Genomic DNA, 17,790 nt, shown 5'->3' with positions numbered 1-17,790 from the left:
CCTTGTTCCTGGGACCCTCTTTGAGTCCCAGGTGTGGCAAGGGTAGTTCAAGGGCGCGTTACAGGCCCCGGAAGCCCACTACCCAGAGTCCACAGGGGTATGTGCCATTGCGGTTGGACCCTTTTTGCACAATCACCAGGATCGGCCCACATTTTTGCGCACGCACACGAAAAATGCATGGAAGCCTAGCCATAAACAGCTTCGCTGTAATATCTCCAGCTTCTAAATAAAGCCATCATCTCTCCGTACGTTTGTCCCTAAGCAAAAGTTAAGTCCCGGCTTGTTCCCGCATGAGCTATTCTAGCGCAAAAATTGAGGGAGATGGCACACATTAGTTTAAGAGACAGCGAAATGAGCATCCTAAAAAAAATTGTTTGCTCAGTGGCGAAAATTGACTTGCAAGTTTTTCTTCAGGCAAACTTCGAAAAGACAATGATTTTAGTTAAAATCTTCAATGCGTTCCTTTGGAAACCCACCCGCCACCCTTGTTACAACCTGCAGTGAGATCTTAAACCGCAAATAAATTAATTTTGACGTAATGTTGGCAGATGCAATAAAAGTGTCAATCCAGAAAGACTCTAGAATTAAGAATTCCTTGAAGGGATAGAATTCCTGAGAATTACTTAACTGATGTGTGTTCTGTATGAACTATTTTGACGTGCACACTCCTGTGCTACAATGGGGCTTGCTCGAACTGAATGTGAACTGACTGTGATTATGCCTTCAATTCTATCTTTACTTGATTTGTGTTGTTACCAATTGTCGTCACTTGCTGTGCTATTTGTGTTTGGTGGGACGTACAATGTGCTTACTCGAAATTTCTATGAACAATGCGTCGACGGGATCCGACTATAATTAGCATTTTACATTATTTTTCTTTGTTTTGTTCTGTTTGCTTGTTTGTTTGAGCCGGCTGAACTGAGCCGGCATGCACTGTTTGACTGAGGGAGACGTAGTCGCCGTCATCACTCTGATTCCAAGTTCTCCTTACAGCCATGTCATATAATTAAGAAAAAATAAAATAAATTAAGTATTAAAAATGTATTCGCAGCTCTGCTGCCTACGTATGCAGAATTTGGGTAATATTGCCATCTTACATGCCATTTAATAATAAACACAGAACTCGCAAGAACCTGCTTGCGCTCTCCACCCTCCCGTGTAGACCCTGCTTTTCGGTACGCTTGCTTGAACTTGATGTGGGCATCTTGACGTCCTCCCCTTCTCAGGTTGTATTGAAATCTGTTTGGCTGGCAGAACGTAACAAAAATCGTTAGGCTTCCCACCCCTATTTAAACTTGATTCGTGTTTCCACCGCAAGTGCTGGCGAACACTCATTACGGGGAAAAAGTGTGCACTGGGTCGTGAACCATGGTCGATCATTCATAAATGCGCTTCCTATAGGCGGGCAACCGGCACAATGGGACATTCTAATGCTCGTTAGTGACAAGTTCCTTCTTTTGCTTTATAACCCGCTAGCACAACATATGTCCGGCTTTCTTTATTTTCCGCACTAGACAAGACAATTTCTCCTTTAGAAGTGGAAGCAGTTACCTCTTGAGTATGCATTGCTTTGGATGGGGCAAGTTCCACTTCCAGAATCATTGCAATATTGCAACCTTCACTATTTTGTATATTACTTTTCCTAGTCCGCCGAGAAGTTTCGGGTTAAACATACATTCAACTGATTGTTCTTTTTGCTTGTCACACTGCAAGGCATTAGCTTCACGTCACCTAATGATGAAGCCCCCGCTACATCTTCCCCTCCCACTCCCTTCCCTTAATGCAGGCTAGCCCAACAGGTCTCAGCCTTGATTAAAATGCCTGCCATTCATTTACACTTCTATCTCTCTCTCTAGCACGAACACACGTGAAAGTCGTCTGGGGAAATAATTAAGACTCTTTAGAACACAGGAAACATTTCAAGCATACAGCCGGCCTGCTCCCGCGGTATACCGGCGCGCATGTTTGTCGAAACGTGTTCCTCCGTAAATGGGGCCAAAAGCACGTTTCACTGTCGATGGTACTGCTGAAGTTAATATTTCAAAAAGATTGCGTTGCTGTCTCTTTCTCTCTCTCATTTTTAATTTTTTTTTCTGATCCCACAGGCTTCGTGACCTGGTTTCTGTCTTGGCGCGCCCTTCGTCCTCTCAGCAGGCTGGCCTTAGGCATGTACCTAGTGCACATGCCTTTCATGCAGTTCACTTTGAACATCTCCAGGGAAAGGATGTTCTTCTCGCACTTCTTCGTGGTGAGTGCTTTCATTATGCATCAGAACTTGTTTTATCTTTACACAGAGGAGGTTGCAAGATGTGCACACTAATTTGTAGCTCAGCAAGAAACAGAAACTACACTAAACAACCCAAGCGTCAGTATTTAAAAAGAAAATGACTGCTATGAAGTAGATTTACTATTAGGCTTGCTCTTGCTAGACACTAAAATTAGGGGCCTTTGTAAATTACACTGTATTCCTTTTAGTTATTTCGGTGCACTGTTACTCATCCTATGAATTATGGCATCAAGGGAAAGTAATACAATATGGCATGCAAGAATATTGAAATCAATAATAAGTCACGATGTATACATATGCGCCAGTACAAACAAATGCACTCGATGTTTTACAGGAACTATATTGAAAAATGTCAAACTGAAAACACAACACATTGAACAGTACATTTAAACGTGAGAGGGAGTAAATAGTAAGCTGAAGTAAGAAATACGAGGGGGGGGGGGGAGTTTCTCTGAATGGAACATTGAATGCTAGCTTTTAGGTTGTGTTGGTGATATACGGGGGCACTAAACTCAAGACCAGCCGTACAGCAGCTTAGATGCTTAAAGTAGTATTTCAAAACTCTGCATCCGTTCACGTGGCGGAAAAAGGTCGATCGCTACTATAAAAAAAAATCTCGGTGGCACGTTTCTTTCTTGAATTACTGTCCGAAACCTCAGGGCAGGCACGTCATTCTCACGTTCGGAACATCACCCTTTTTTCTCGCATTTGTGCCATTTGGGTCGGGAAAGGTTCTCGAAACTTGCTAGTTTGGGTCTTCGGTTTATGTGGAATAGAATGCAGATCTTTTTTAACGATAAGCAGCTAACTAGATTAGAGCGGACCCTGTCTAAATTTGCTACGTGAAACCGAGCTCGTGCATAAACTTCGCTGTGGCTGTGCATCCGTAAAGTCTGCGTCTCTTATAGCTTACCGAGCCTTTTCTTACAGTAGGAGTGGCTGTCTTGACATTTCAGGAGAGCAGTTGATTTTTACAGCTTAACTTAATATTCTTCTTTAATCACCTATTAGGTGACACTAAACAGATAAAGGAGGAGGTAGGGGTGGGGGGGACTAGAGCGAGAGGTTGCTGCTTTCATATTATGTAGGATTATATAGGAGAAGAAAGATTGACGGAGCTAATTACCTGTGATGAGAAACGTTCTATTTTTATTCCAGAAACCGAAAAGAAGTGACGTCGCCCAAGCAATACACAAAATAACGTCACAGCGCCAACAGTAGGCATCCGAAAGAAACATAAAAATGCACGACAGTCGCAAAACAGGTAACGCGTACTGCGCAGAGAACACTGGCGGAAAGAAAGATAGGGCAGGCCTAGCCTTCGCGTAATTCACGCAGTACGTTACTTCTTCAGTATGAACCAATTAGTTTGCGACAGAGTACTTCTTCGACAGTCACTAAATGCACTTTGGCGCTTGGAGTAGCTGTGGCTGCACGCTTATATCTTCGAATTTTCGCTTCGATCCTGCGGCTTAATAGCAGTCAGCTAACTTATCCAGAGCCAAACGATCACGGAATAATCAAGGCACCATGATTCAAGACATTCTATAGGGGAAAAAGTCACCAGTACAACGTACTCCACAGTACATTCAACAGGTTTAACAGCCTGAATATTTATTTATTCTTGCAGAAGAAGCGAAAGAAGCACACCAACGGCCTCTTTTTTCTCTGTTTGTGAGTTTCGCATTTGGTATATTTGGGCGCGCACATGATACCGCCGGAAATGTAGACTCACACTGGCCAAAAATAACCGAGAAACTAAGCAGTATTTCTCACGTTAACGGCGTGGACAACTGCAGGGAAACGAGGTGGACAAGGTAACTTCAAAGACGCACTGAAAAACCGCAAATATCGTCAGAGTTGGAAGCTGCCTTAGTTGGTTTTCGTTCAACATGGCGAACAGCGCAGACGACCGGACAAGAGATAACCGCACAACTGTCCACTTAAGACATATCTCTTGTTCCGTCGTATGCGCTGTTCGCCACGTTCAACTCCCTGGGTAGGAGCAATCGAGAGCAAGCCAGCTATGGAACTACATACTCAACAACAATGAATGAAATCAAATGAGAAAAGCTTTATGATACTTTTAATGGCAGTGCCGTACTGTTCGAGGCCCGATAAAGGTGTCCGAGAGAGAGGTGTTTTAGAAAGTTTGCCACAGATCGACTACTTTTGAGGCGTAGCGAGCATAAACAGCCCAGCATCTCTTTTAAACGTGTTTTTGTTAACATGCTGCAGTAACTATTCAGGGGTAAATGAACACACAGTCACCTCGATTGAAGCCTTCTATATTAAAGATAAGACAGGTGACCGAAGTGGCAGTGGAGAATACGATTGATGGCGTAAAAGTAGGAAACGCGAAGAGTTTAAAGACATTACTTTATTACAGAAATGAAGTACCTTAATGATGATTCAGTTGTTTATTAGCACGAACCATGGATTGCAGGGACTGAGAATAAACGCACCAGAAGAGTAAAAACAACGACCTTGATGGAATCATCTACCACCCCGTTTCAAAGAGGATGACTATAAGATGAATGCTTCCCTCCATCGTCTTCTACGCTGTTTTATGTCAAAACGACAAGCCCGCGCATTGCCGCTGCACTCCCTGCTGGCAGGAAACAGACACGCAATTGAATCCGGGAGAGGGCGCTTTTTTCGTCCGCGTACGTACAGATGCGTTCATAACGCCGTACCTCATTTGAAGCCATGGAAGTACCTGTAACGTTTATCGTTGTGCCGGAAAGAAAATTTCAGTTCGTACTGATCAGTGCCAACACATAAGTCGTACGTGTCATACGGGCCATGACGCAGAGTTCCGAGCAATTTAAAAGCTGTGTGAATTGGGTCCATGTTTGAGTCGACCGGCAATTCTTTTCACGGCGCTTTCAGTTAACCATGACGTTCTATCTGACTTTCCTGGCAGATGTCCTTCGCCATGGTCATACTCACCTGGGGCTTTCTTCTCACCTACCTGCTCTATGTGTACTGCGAGGCGCCAGCTTGCAGAATGGTGGAGCTCCTCTTCAGGACTCGGTGTACGAAGAGCGACGGTACAGCCGGCGACGAGCTGCCGATCGTCTTCGGTTCCGAAGAAAAACTGCCACACATCAGTGCAACGTTCCATAAGGCCGAAAAGGCCCCTGCAACGAAGAAGATGGACACCATAAATAAATTTGACAGCTTTCATCGCGGCAACAGTAGCCTCGTAAGTTGCCATCTATAGTTTCGTTTTCTGCAGTGGAGTTCCTACCAATAATGCTCTAGAAGCAACTATGTACAAATGTTCTGACGAGATAGCCCCAATTAAAAAAGGTCAAAATTCAAAGACAGATGTGTTTTTAGGTCTAAATAAACAAAAATAATAAACAATTTTTTGTTTATTTTGTTGAAGGTGACATGCATGTCATGCTGCATAAGCGTCATCAAATACCTCTTCAAACTGCATCTTATCTGAAGAAACTTGCAACAACATGTAATCCACTTTGGCGTTGCACTCAAACGCCACCATTTAAATGTATACTGATTGTCGTCACTTATGTACCACTGAAGAGGTTCATATAATTGCCGCTAGCTTTAGCATTCCTTTTCTTGCAGGAACGATAATCTTGCAGAGTCGCTAAAAGTTTTTCATAAGATTTACTGATCGCGGACATGATGATGTTGCACAGCTTTTTGTTGGGCTGCCTATACTCAATTCAGTTAAATACTCGTAATAGAAAGGGCACTGACGATGGGTTGTACGCATGCGGGGGGGCTGTGCTCGCTTTGTATATTGCCCTGTTGCAATAAAAACAACGTTGTTAGTCAGTGCTTGTGTTGTCGACTTTCTGTAAGTTCTCTTCATGCCGCGTTATTTCCCAGTTCAAAAACGTTAAAAAAAGATTCGCATACGTCGAAAGCATTTTCTGTTGTGTGTTTGTAATATGTTAATTTAGCGATACAACGTAAACATTTAAGGGAAAAAGCATGATAGTAATTACCATAGCCGCCACCCCCGTCAACTCACTGTTGCCAGTATGCAACCAGTAGACTAAAGAAGCATGATCAACCCTATTCTTAACAGTTCAAATGCGTACTGTACGTTTTCCAGAGTTTGTGAGAGCACGAAGCAGAGCGCGGGGATATAGCACTCTGCAGAAAAAAAAGCCTGCGCAGGCCTGCGCAGCACAATCACAGCGTAAGTTGGATAAGCGGCGCTATAGGAGGTGAATTTTCTGCACCAAGCACTACAGGTTCTTCGCGGCGAAGTCTCTTTTTGTCGTCTTCACGAGAACAATTTAAACTGTCCGGCCGGCGTCGACGGCGATCTGTGGCTTGCACCGCAACACGTCGGGCTCTGCACAGTGGTCTGCTGAACCCGACGTTGCCTGGTAGCAGCCGCGCGCGTAACTCTACGATTTGCTTCTTCAGCAGAGGTTCGTACCTTGCGAGGAGGCACCATAACGTGTACCGAAGTGTAAACACAGCCATCCAGACTACATGGCGCACATCTCACATCCCTTGACCCGTGGCACGAAGCGATGCTGTTGTTGTTGTTGTTGCCTCAAAACATGGCTCGTACCCACTAGGGGGATTGGCCACACTGGATAAAATAAAACATGCACCTAACAACGAACAAAATGGTAGATGCTGTTTTTGTTGTTGATGATGATGATGATGGTATATTCTTCTTCTTTTCTGGGGTTTTACGCGCCAAAACCAGTTCTGATTATGAGGCACGCCGTAGTGGAGGGCTCCGGATTAATTTTGACCCCCTGAGGTTCTTTAACGTGCACTACAACGCAAGCACACGGACGTTTTTGCATTTCGCCTCCATCGAAATGCGGCCGCCGCGGCCGGGATTCGATCCCGCGATCTCGTGCTCAGCAGAGCAACGCCTTATCTGACTAAGCCACCGAGGCGGGCTGATGGTATACTGGCATTCCCTTCGAAACGGGCTAGTGACAAATAATCACCTAGCCTACTTGACTTAACCAGATCCAGCTACATGCAGCATGCAACTGCTTCATGTCCGGATACCTGGTGAAATATAGCGGAACGGCAATGCAATGCTTGCACGTATCGACGCTACGCGACACGCACGTCACATCACCAGCCTGCTCCTCGCTTTGCTTTTCCTGTCAAATGTTCATGTTTTGAAATCAAATAATAAATAATAATTCCTATGAAATTGCGACAGCAACAATATGGACACCCCAGGCACATTTCTGCCGTCATGGTCACCGCGATCCGTAGAAAGTTCAAGGGCGATAACATCGTCCCTGCGCACCGTATGCTGTATGTGCAAGTGAAAGCGTGCGACGGTGAGCCGAAACGCGCAGAAAGGAGGAAAGCGGGTAGGCCGCGCGGGAGGGAGGGGGGTGGCTTGTACTTTGGTAGCAACTGCGTAGTTTGCACAGCGGCGCGCGCCGTATGTTGAAAGCGATCTGCCGATGCGACGACTTTGGGGTCGGTCGACTCGCGGTCTGCCTGCCGCCGCTTGCGTTGCTGCTCCATCCTTTTCACACGGCGCTCGGCAACTAGATCACTAGGCGAACCCGGTACCTTCATAGCGCGCACACATCCCGTAGCAACTGACAGAGGAGGTTAACCCAGCACGCTTCGCCTACCCTCCTCCTCTGCGAAGCTTGGCCTCTTTTCTCCTTCATCGCTTCGCTCAACGTGACCTAGACTTTCCTCTAGGTGGCGCTGGGTTGCCGCGCTCTCAACGCGCTCCTTCGTACTTTCCTCGGCGCGCGATTCTCTTCTCCCCCTGTAGGCGCCTTCTTCCTCCGCGTCCTTCGCGGTTTCACACTACCCCTCAACGATCTTTGGTGCGCCTAGCCACAAGCGTAAATGGCTCGGCGCCATTTACGGGCAAGCGCCATTTACGCGCAAGCGTAAATGGCTAGGCCAAATTCTACCCCCCCCCCCCCCCTTTAAGTGCCATTACCAGAGTTCGGTGAGCCATACCATTTGAGGTTCTTTTTTAGTTGCCTCGACCTTTTCAGTTAAAATTTTATTCTGGCTAAAAGGGGAGAAAGACGCTGGCGGCGGCGAGTCAAGACGCGCTCGATTTGGTTCCGCATTTTCCCAACTTTTCTAGTATTTAATCGTCGTTTGTACATGTTTATTTGTACACATCTTTTCCGCGAGGTTTTCATCGATTTCAAGGACCGCGTGGATAGCCTTTTCAGCCACAGTGAGTCACTTTTCACCAGTTTCCGGACATTCCTGTGCTACCGTCGGCGGCGCCTAACGAGCACTTCGGAGACCACACCTTAGCTTAGCTAATCTTGGCCACCCACGCGGCCTCTGGGGCGGCTCGGCGCCACTGGTCCCCTACCATGATGGAATATCAAGTAAAGGGAGAAAATATTTTCGCGGAGGAAGTTACTCAAGACCAGGGATGGCAAACTGCGGGCGCTAGAAGAGCTGGTGCCAAATCGCGGGAAGCTAACCCGAACGCCGCGGCAACGCCTTCGGCTCCCCGTAGCGACAAGTCTAGAGGCGCACCGCTCAAGGCCAAGATTATTAGGGCAAGCCGAATGCCGGTTCTTCCCAAAGAAGACACGAAGATCGTTATTAGACCGAGAGGTGAGCTGAATATTTGTCTGATGTCTGTCCAACACCGAGTGACGTCATCTGTCGGGGATGCGGCCTGCCAAACCCCGATCAGCACCACCAATGAAACCCAAAATCCAAGATCTGCGGCGGTCCGCACCTTAAAGAATGTGGGTAAAGAATGTGGGCATAGATTCGAGACACCGTACATCATTCGCCGACGACACTTCGAGCGTGCCAGGCAGCAAGAGCAGCTCCTCACGCCGCCGTCAAACGCATTTGTTCCAAGACCGAAAGCGCCCTCGGACTGATCCGAAGGATCGCCAACAGGTACCGCGGAATGAGGGAGGACAATCTGATCCAGATTATCCACGCATTCGTGCTATGCCACCTCACTTATTCGGCGGCTATGCACATCTGGCTCGTGTCGGAGCGCAACAAGATCAATGCCCAAATCAGAAGAGTCTTCAAGCTTGCCCTCGGCCTTTCCGTCCAAACGCACACGAAATAACTCCTCAAGTTGGGAATCCGCAACACGTTCGAAGAAATTGTTGAAGCCCAAGCGTTTTCTCAGTTCGTCAAACTTTCCGGCACCCCAGCGGGCCGATCGATACTTGGCATGCCGGGACGTAACCCCACGGTCGTCGGTCCCGACGCTGTGAAGCTACCTAAAGACATAAGATCCAAGATTTCCGTACACCGGATGCCACGCAATATGTATCCAACCTACAACGAAGGACGAAGACAAGCCAGGGTAAAGCTCTGCTCGCCAGTGCCCGCTTGGACAAGGATCGAACATGCTTCGTAGACGCTGCTTCGTACGTTCAAGAAGAAGCCTTCTCCTCAGTGGTCATCGACTGCGATTCCAAAGTCATCAGCTGCGCTACCATCTGCACTTCTAGTTCTAACGCTGTAGAGCAGGTTGCCATTGCTCTTGCATTGACGGACGGTGTACATGATACAATTTGTTCAGACTCCAAGGCCGCTATCAGGGCCTTTCAGATGGAAATGGTGGCTCCCCAGGCCCTACGTATCACCCAAAATGCTAAAGACCTCAAACATCACTCATTGGCCTGGTTCCCTGTGCTTTTCGAACCATTGAGGGTGCCTCGCTCAACCCCAACGGGGAGGTGCACTCGGCTGCACGAGGTTTGACTGACCGTGCGCCTGGCAACGCGTCCTCTCCTGGGCGACCCAAGCCTCTCTGCTCGTACAACGAGATCTGCAAACACAATTACCTATCAAGAAGACTCCTGCATCGGCCGCACTCCTCGCTGCGCAGGGCCCAGGCAGTCACTCTCAGACTTCTACAAACAAGCACTTACCCGAGCCCTGCGGCACTGCACACAATGTACCCCGAACGGTTCCCAAGCCCGGACTGCCCCCTGTGTGGTGGTTATGCAGACTTCGAGGATGTCTTGTGGGGCTAAGCCTCTGCCGGTCGCCCTTTCACCCAAGGGAAAAGGATGAAGCTTATTAAGGACCACGACCAGACCTCTCAAATCCTGGAAGTCCAGAGGGCCCGCGAGAGGGCCGTCAGGTTTGACCTGATGGTCCCCGAGCCAGGTTACATTAAGTTTACTCGCGTCTATTGTGGACCGAATAAAGTTGCTTCACTCATTCTGGCTAAAAGCTTGCTGCACCATTGTTGGCACAGACATGCACTGTGTTTAATTCATACTTTCGCTTTAATTCTGCAAATCATGTGAATAGGAGGAGGACAAGCGCACTAGAAGCACCAGTCGCAGCTACCTCATCCGTATTTTGTTCCTTCAACATTTTTTTTTCAATTTCCACTGTGAACACCATGCACATACACAATATATTAAAATATATACACAGGACAAATTTATTATATTTTCAAATAGAAGGAGGTATCCAACTAACAATTATTTCTAATGGTATGGATAGCCTATTCCTAGAGAATGAATATGTTGCTGTATGTTCACCTGGCTTTAAAGTGATTTGCGTACCTTTTTGACCATGAAAAGAAAACCTGCAGACTTTAGTGACCACTTCGGCAGAGTATTTTATCAACGGCGTGTGACATTCAGGTGAATAATATGTGTCTCTGTATTGCTTCTCTTTCCCGTGTGCAATGATAACTACTCATGAAAAAAAAAACTCTTGTAATAATTCACATTTATTAGGGATGGAAACATCGACACTTGCATGCAGGAGGTCATAAATGTATATATAATTCACTTAGTAACCGAAGTGAGACTAAGCCGGATTCACTCGAACTCAGAATTAAGTATCAGACAATTCTTGAAAGTGAGCAATTCTTCGAGGTGACATGAAGATTCATGTGCCACTGGTATTCCAGGTAATATATATATATATATATATATATATATATATATACAGGTTGCTTGAGCGAACACTTTCAAAATTTATTTAAGGTTTAAGGTTGCCTCTGGCAGATAGCCCAATTCTAGTTAATGAGCTGGTCTACTCGAAGTGGCGGACATTACTTGCACAAAAAATTGAAATCCATAATCGACTAATTAACAATAATTTAGTAATTAAGTTTTTAGCTAATTACCTGATGGCCCATATTGCAATTTACAAATTGTAGCCGTAGAGTTCGCAAGGCGGATCCACTTAGAATTAATTCTCAGGATTAATTCTCAGGCTGATCGGTCTGCAAATCATCAAGTATGGCGATTGGCAACGCGCTCCGTAGTAAAATCTCTCCAGTCCCGCAGTCAAGTGTAGCACTGGATGCACGTAGGAAATCTATGCCTAAAATAACATCATGAGTTGCGTGGGCCAAAACAGTGAACTCCGCTCTGAAACTCTGTCCTCCAATCGCAACCAAAACCGAACAAACACCAACAGGGTGTAACACTTCACCACCAACTCCACGAAAAGTTTCTTTACGATCCCACACAAACATAACTTTCTGTCCTAAGCGATCTTTGAAGCGCAGGCTCATAATAGAAATAGCGGCACCAGCATCGACAAGAGCAGCAGTATTTACACCGTCTATACACACGCATACCTTGTTCTTCAGCATAACAACAGACGGAGGAATTGGCGAGTCTGACCGTCCCGCGACCGCACTTCCATCGGCCGCACCAGCTAGTTTCCCAGCTGCGGCGGGGAAGGTGACCGACGACGGCGCGGGGATGGCGAACGGCGCAGTCGGGTCGGCGGCGGTGTAAGGCTGCGCTCGGAGACAGGGGACTCATCGCGCGAGTGGTACGACCACTGTTGCCGAAGAGGTTGAACTCCAAATGGCGCGGGCGCGTCTTCGTGCACACGAGCTGAGTACGCCGAAAAACGTGGCGCTCGCTGCGGGCGGCGGCGACAATAGCGCGCAATATGTCCTCGGGAACCGCAGGCGTAGCAGACAGGTAGGTCCCGGTTGAAAGTAAATGGAGCAGGTTCGCGGCGTGGTTCCGGGTAAGATTCCGCAGGAGCTTGTCGTGGCATCGAGTATGCCGCTGCAGCACGTCGTGGTGGTGGGTAGTAGTCCGTTGGACCACGACGGACTGGTGAGGGCTGACGGCGACTGAGGGTAGCCGGGAGGAACGGAAAGCTGGCGTTGGTGAAATGTGGTTCCTCACATGGTGGTCGGCGCTCGCTGCGACGTTCTCGCGACCAGGATGGTGGTGTGTCGGGAATGCCTTCATCAAACGCGCACTGATAAGCAGCGTCTGCTCCCTGAAGTCGCGCTATAGCTCCTCTTGAACCACTCGACGCACGATCGAGGCGATGTCCTCGCAGGCAGCGACGTCCATACTTGCAACTGTGGTGACGTTGTCCAAGCGCCCGAACTTCGGTAAGATCCTGCGGGTCTTCAGAGCTTCGAACGCGCGACATTGCTGCCGGAATTCGGAAGGAGTGTTCAAGTTTTCTTTTGTGATTAGAAAATTGTACACGTCTTCGGCGATGCCTTTTAAAAGATGTCCTAGTTTGTCTTCATCGGACATATTCGCGTTGACAATTCCGCATAGCTTTAATATTTCTTCAATGTACGTTGTACACGTTTCGCCAGGCAATTGCGCTCTACGCGAGAGCGTGTGTTCCGCTTTCTTCTTTTTCGAATTCGAGTCACCAAAGCAGGCTTTCAATTCCCGGATAAAGGTCTCCCAAGTGGTCAGCACGCGTTCATGATTGTCAAACCAGAGTAGTGCGGTGCCGGCGAGTAAAAATGCAACGTTCACAAGCTGCGCTTGCGTGCTCCACCCGTTATGGCGGCTTACTCTTTCATAGTGCCTCAGCCAGTCATCCACGTCTTCATCTGCTTTACCTGAGAATATGCGGGGTTCCGGCGTCCAGTAGCTAGGTGGTCTTGGTCGCGGGCTGGCTTGATCGATGCCCTCTTCGTTGGTGCTCGTTGACTGGCCTGCTTGGGCAGTGGCCATGCTTGTTGGCTCTGGTGGTAGTCCGGCCAAGCGTCTGCTTCTTCGAAGATCTTGGAGGACTGGGTTGTCCAGGGCGTTCAGTACCCAGCACCTCCACCACTTGTTACGGATGAAGAATGGATTTATTTACAGTGAAAAGCGGAGACAAGACATGGGGTGGTCCGAAACAACCGATCAGCCCAAAAACCTCGCGCTGCTTCTACTTCGTCTTCTACGCTTCTCCTGTGCGGCGTTACAATATTATAAATGTAATAACTCCTGGTGTGATAATCCGACTGTTTGCAGAAGACGTTCAAAAAAATTTTTGTCCCGATGATCAAATTGAGTTAAAAAACAACCTGAATAACATATTGAAGTGGTGCAAAGATTGGGGGATGGTTGTTAACACCGACAAAGCTGTATTCCTCCGTATAACACCTAAAAAAAACACCTGTCTTTTACTTACAGACTTGGCCCATCGTCATCGAAAAAAGTCGAAAATTGCAAATACTTAGGTGTTACATTAGCAACTAACTTATCCTGGAATATACATGTTAGCAATATTTGCTCATATGCCTTTCGAAACCTCTGCTTTCGAAAGGCATAAACTTAAACTAAAACATAAACTTGAAACCACCCCAAGCAATGTTAAACTACTATGCTATTATACCGTAATCAGACCCTAATTAGAATACGCAAGTGCAGTATGGGACCCGTATACTCAAATAAACATTAAGTGAAAGAATACAGAGGAAAGCAGTCCGGTTTATATATAACACGTTCTCACGAACTGACTCTCCATCCGAAATAATGGCAGCCAATGACATTCCCCTTCTTAAAACGTGTCGAAAGCAGTTCCGAATCGACTTCCTTAAACTGCTTCTTAACTACGAGCTTGAGATAGATCCATCACCGTATCTCTCACCTTTACTAACCAGACCAACAAGGCATCATCAGCCTAACTCTCTAACACATTATTTTGCTAGAACTGACACTTATAAGTATTGATATTTTCCACGCATGGTCTTAGATTGGAACGAATTAATCCAGGCATCTTCTTCGTATCTCCTACCACACCGAAGTAGCACTGTTGTACCATTTCATATTTGTTATTGTAGCACTATTATTACACTAATCTTGAAACAGATTCCATTGTTGCTATTTCGTGTTTTATTATCTATGTTGTTGCACTAATCCTCAAACAGTTTCTATTGTCATTTTTGTATTATGACTGTTTTTTGAAACTACCCACCTGCAGTATGTAATAAATAAAGTAAATAAATAAATGAAATACGCGTGTAAACCTGTAACTCTCCTACTAGTAATTTGCAATAAAAGCTGTAATTTGCCTACAGACTTTAACATGACCAGAAGTTAGGGACATGGCCGAACAGCGACTCTAGCAGCCGCCTCTGCAAACATGCGCGTTATTCAATGGGAGAGCGTCGTTTTTCGCGAATAACTAATCCTAGAAGCAACCTTGCAAAACATTCCCGTGGAAATAGGCCCTACGCACCTAGCCCGATATCTCACGCAAGCGGTAGCATTACTTACGGCCGTAAACACTTCCCAAATTGCGGGCGAAGTTTGAAGTATGGGAGCCTATGGAAACGTTCGCAGTTTTGGAGGCTTTTAACAGCGGAACTGTTTAAGCTGGCAGTAAGTTGTGCCGCGAGCCGCAAAACCTCGCCGAGCTATGACGTCACTGCGTTGCCTAGCAACCACCTCGCGGAGCGGCGCGTGCTTCGCCTCCTTTCTGTGCGGTGCACATGTTGCCTTGACATGGGACGTTAAGGAGAGGGAAGGAAGAGCATACGCGCGGCGCGCGCAATGCTCGGGAGAGGGAAAGAGAAAATTAGAGGGAGAGAAAGAAATTGTAGCAGCACCAACGAGGTAAAGCGCAGAGCTGCTGCCGACGCCGCCCGCGTTTCTACGATTCCCCGCGTTCGAGCCGAACGCGCACGGTATCCGTGACGGCAGCAGGCGCCTCTGGCGGCGGCTCGGCAGGTTTCAACAAGCCATCCCCCGCAAGTGTGGAGGGGCAGCTTGGCCGTGACGTCACCGGGAAGCTAAAGCTCGGAGCCACCGCGACAGTGGCAGAATTATCGTTCACTCTGTGGCAAGTACATGTAGCCTTGACATGGAACGACCAAAGAAGATCCGGGTACCCGAAGAAGAAGCCGCTCATCTTGAAGCGCGTCGCGCGGCCAAGCGAGAGTCTGCGCGTCGGCGGCGAGCCGATTCTGAATACCGTACCTATCAGCACTTAGCATTTTCTAGCAAAACTTAGCCAAACCTAATAAAACCTGGAAGAAGCTAGGTCGATCACCAGCTCCGCTGTTTACTCCCGCCTTGCACCACTAGAGCAAGCTTTTAACATTTTTTTTGCCACTAAAATTCAATTTCCGATGAAACCATTGCTTGGATTGGTGTATTCCCGGAGATTTATCAACTTCAGTGACTCAGCTTTCGGTTGCAGCGGCAGCTCTTGAACTGGCAGACACATCGTTCCAAAATCGCAGTTTTAATAAAAAAGGTCGCGGAATTTATTGTGGTAAATATATAAACCTGTTTTTTTTTTTTTTTTTTGCGTGCAGCAGCGCACCGAAGCGCTATGAAGCGCACCGAAGCGCATAGCTAAGCGCTATGAAGGACGACAGGTCAAAATCACTGATACCATGAGTGTAAGTTAGGAGCTTTGAAGCCGGGTGGGCCTTTCTTTCTTTTTTATCACTATGTCGCTGCTTAGTCTGGCAGTTTTCCCACAGATGGCATAATACGAAATGCAGGTCATTTGGTTGCGGTTCTTGTTTTGTTTCTTTCTATCTGCACCAAATACTTCGTAAAAAGATATAGCTGGCTGGTTTCGTGAACATGCGAAAGTGCTTCCGAACTATAATGTATTTTAAACAATAAACTCAACCACGTGTTTTGAAAGTTCATTCCTTTCTTGAGGCGATGATTTATGAGGATACTACTAAGAAATTTGTTTGCTTGTGCAGCTATGTCATAGGAAAGGAGTGTTTGTGCGACTATTATGCTGCTTGAAATGTACCAGATAAAAATTGCGTCCAGTGTGCACTTAAAAAACACAAAAGTAGAAAAACCTCCAGCAGCCGCAGACGTAGTATTCGTGCAAAGGACTATAGTGGAAGCTATTTGACGGAGTACATTTGCTCGATATAAAAGCAGAATTTTTGGCGTACCTGATCTTTGGTGCATATGAAGGCTGTCCGAATTCTTTCTGTTGACTGCGCTATACTGTTTAGAAAGGACAAAAAAAAAAAGGAAGTGACACACATGTGCGCACATGTGTGTCAGTCCTCTTTTTTTCGTCCTTTGTAAAACGGTATAGCGCAGTCAACAGAAGGACGTGGTAAAAAGATACGAAGACGTTTAGTATTTCTGAAATTTCGTGAGGCTGTATGGGAATGGTTCAAATGATAAGACACGTGTGTTGCATATTAAGCCTATGATTTGAAGGTTTCGAGGTGCCGATTTGTACTAAGTGAACAAACTTGTGCAATAATTCGGACAGTAAGGCTTCTACTGGGGCTAGTTGGTATGGCATATAAGTCCAAGGATGTAGCTGTTCCACATGTGGAAAGCGGAGAGGGAAGTCCAAGGATGTAACTGTTCCACATGTGCAGCCGCTTTTTGATCACTGAAGCAAAAAAAAAAATTAGCTACATTGCACTCTGTGAAGGTGGATGCCCAGCGAAGCTATGTATGTGGTGATTGACCGTAGCTCCGGTGAAATGTTCCAAATGTGCGGGATCGGGGCCACATGTACGGTTCGCATTTCTTTTCGCCTCGCGGTCCTGGCAGGCAGCACACTTATACGCTTGGCGTCCGCGGCCCGCTCATCGTCCGTGGTCTCCTTCCGCCGCCGCCGCCGCGCCCATTCCTTTTCCTGTTCACGCCGTCATTCTTGGTAGCCATGTTATTGTTCTTCAGACCGTACAACAGGCGGCCTACTCGTTTCACAGTCAGAGCAGAACTGAGGAAAGGCGCCTACGTAGAGCATGACGTCAGGAAACAGAAGACACTCAGATTGGTATGCACTAGTTTGAATACGCGGGATGGCAGTACACGTGTATGGTGCGAATGTAAACATGGCCGACATGGGTTAAAGTGTAGTATCTGTTCTTATCAGCTTAATATCTGATACGAGTTGTATTTGGACCCAAGGTATTAAACTTATTGTTGCAAGTTGGCGGAGGGCTGATCACGCCAGCGCCCACTGAGCGCCATTTGTCATTTTCTCCACTGCCTGTAAATAAAAAAAAATGTCGTTCATTGAGCGTGAGTAGCACAATGACACTTGAGTCTGCTTCACCTCCGCTGCAGGTCGGTCAGGTATTGCACTGTCTTCGCGTTTTTAGCATGAACAAAGCTGACAAGAATGTGCGCAGCGGGCAATATAGCCCGATCAACCAACAATGTTCTGAGAAGAGGCCACGAAGCTTCTACGACCCACGGCAGGCGGTATAGTATATCAACTTCCACTGTACTTGTGACTTGTGCATGCTTAGCCCGGCGCTTTCCAATCTAACCCTCATTGGATTAGTTGACAACCTGCTAAATACCGTACGACTTTCCATG

The 17,790-nt window shown here is 46.9% G+C and overlaps 1 protein-coding gene, 1 long non-coding RNA gene and 1 pseudogene across 3 annotated transcripts in view; 2 read left to right on the top strand and 1 right to left on the bottom strand.

The window, feature by feature from the left end:
* LOC119436705 (nose resistant to fluoxetine protein 6) overlaps nucleotides 1-17,790 on the bottom strand; it is a 263,357-nt gene that overhangs the window by 21,647 nt on the left and 223,920 nt on the right. The gene's annotated exons all lie outside the window — the stretch shown is intronic.
* On the top strand, nucleotides 1,663-6,097 carry LOC119436712 (uncharacterized). Its single transcript, XR_007464686.1, has 2 exons — nucleotides 1,663-2,248; nucleotides 5,214-6,097. It is a non-coding gene; the product is annotated as an uncharacterized LOC119436712 (long non-coding RNA).
* On the top strand, nucleotides 17,301-17,480 carry LOC119437908 (U2 spliceosomal RNA; annotated as a pseudogene).

Source organism: Dermacentor silvarum, chromosome 1 (assembly GCF_013339745.2).
Source record: "Dermacentor silvarum isolate Dsil-2018 chromosome 1, BIME_Dsil_1.4, whole genome shotgun sequence".
Classification (NCBI taxonomy): Eukaryota; Metazoa; Arthropoda; class Arachnida; order Ixodida; family Ixodidae; genus Dermacentor; species Dermacentor silvarum.
Note: the sequence above shows the minus strand (reverse complement) of the source record. Positions and strands in the feature narration are given on the sequence as shown.